Below are 2,269 nucleotides of genomic sequence, written 5' to 3'. Positions count from 1 at the left end.
CGCGTTTATTTGGAAATTTCAAAATTTAAAAAATGCCAAAATAGACGAAAAAAATTAAAATTGATCAACTTTTGATCAATTTGAACAAAATGGGTGAAACTGTACCATAATAGATAAAATTTGAGAAATAAGAGAGAAAATTTAAAATAGTACCATAAGCCTATCAACCCTAAGTTTGAATCGAAAGGCAGTGTTCGTTCTAGCAAACACCTGGCGAAAGTACAGCGCTAAATCCACCCGGTGGCGGAAAAGAGAAACGTAACGCGTCCCGCAATGCATGATGCCCGCTGCTTTGGTAAGAGAGAGGTGCGTAGAGAGAGAAAGGGTGAAGGAAGAAGCTTCGATTTATCTCTACCAGGTGCCGATACTATCGCCTGATTTCTTCTTTTTCGCCCGTCCAGTTGTGGTACAAAGGGCGCTATGCACGTTTCAAACTTAGAGGTTAATCAAGATGATGAAATACTAAATCGCACAAACTGGCCCTATCCGTATAGGATTCAACGTTATAGGGAATCAAGGAAAACAACACTAAGAACAGACGAAGTATGATTTAACAAACGTGCTCAACCCGAAGACTACCACACTGCACAAACTACCAGTTCTACATCTAGGAAAGGAATCAAGGGTCTGAAGATTGCTCATGTGAATGTGAACAGATAAAAAAACAAAATTATGGGGATCGAGTACTTACTCCAACTTTACCAAATAGATATGCTTGGCGTTACCGAAACCTTCTTATACCCAGAAATTCCAGATACTCTTTTTTCTATTCCCGGATACGCTATGATCAGAGAAGATATTTTGGAAGCTAGAGGCGGGGGGATCTGCCTATATTATAGAAACGGCATACAAATTGCCAAAAAAATCCTGATCAAACTAACAAGCCCCCAACAATAATGGAAGTTCTTTGGACTCGTATATCCTATCCAAAACCAAGTGATCTCATCATCGATATAATCTATATTCCTCCTCGGCATTTTAATAACTTGCTGACCGGCGTACCACGCAGGCAGCTTGAACTTCTCCTTACCGACCAAAAGACAGAACTCATCCTTCTGGGCGATACAAACTGTGACATCGCAGCCAAACCAAAATCTATCAAAACTAGAACTCTGATAGACGCCCTCTCTGATTTCAAACAAATGGTTGCTACCCCAACCAGAATTACTAATGGATCTGAAACTATTATAGATCATATCTACTCTAATTTCCCGGACAGGCTACATCAAACCATAGTTGTTCCTGTCAGATTTACGGACCATGAACTTATTAGTGTTGTAAGGAAAAAATTATGCCCTAAAATTAAAAAGGAAACTAAATCAGTTCGCAACTATAGAAACCTGAATCCTGTTCTCTTTGTTAACAACATTCAAGAGGCGTTAGCTACTGTAAGGTTTGATAACCCCAATGATGGCGCATCATTATTTCAAAGCACTTTAATTCGGGAACTCGACATTCAAGCTCCATACAAACGTAAACATGTATCTACTCAACCAACGCCGTGGTTGACACCGGCAGTTAAATAAGAAATGCACCTGAGAGACAAGTTGAAAACAAAAACCAGAAACCCAATGCTTCGAGATAAGTTCCTTGAGGCCTACAGGGAGCAATGAAACAAAGTTGTTAACTTAATTCGTAATACTAAAACTAACTACTTCTAAGAGAACCTATATAAAGACCATAAACCACGCCATTTCTGGAAAACAATGAACCCCTTTCTTAAGGGACACTCTAAAAAACAGGTTATTAATAAGATGAAATATAACGACAACTCTACTGAGGACCCTCAAGGTGTGGCGGACTACCTGAATATGTATTTTGTTGATGCTGCTGCGGAACTGATCAATGATCACCAACTATCAACCCAAAAGCAAAGTGATAACCAACCATCTTATACTATGGACAATAACCAGCTCTCCCTAATCAACAAGTTAACCACCCTCGATTTGGTGACGGAGGATCAAGTCCTCAAAGTCTTGACATCTATAAAGCACAATAAGGCTAGTGTCCCTTTTCAACGGGTATTTTCCCTGACATCTTCAAGATTGCAAAGGTTATCCCAGCCTATAAAAAAGGCGACAAAGACGACCCGGCTAGCTATAGACCTCTTTCAGTCCTAGATGCACCCTCAATCTGCTGTGAAAGACTGACCAACAAAAATATAAGTTCCTATCTTGAAGATAATAAGTCCTTATACTGGAATCAGTCTGGTTTTCGACCTGGTAACTCGACTCAAACTTCAATATTTAATCTTCTCGAAACTATCATT

Source organism: Leiobunum rupestre, chromosome 1 (genome assembly GCF_980474605.1).
Source record: "Leiobunum rupestre chromosome 1, qqLeiRupe1.1.hap1, whole genome shotgun sequence".
NCBI classification, from domain to species: domain Eukaryota; kingdom Metazoa; phylum Arthropoda; class Arachnida; order Opiliones; family Sclerosomatidae; genus Leiobunum; species Leiobunum rupestre.
This window is presented reverse-complemented; position numbering follows the sequence as displayed.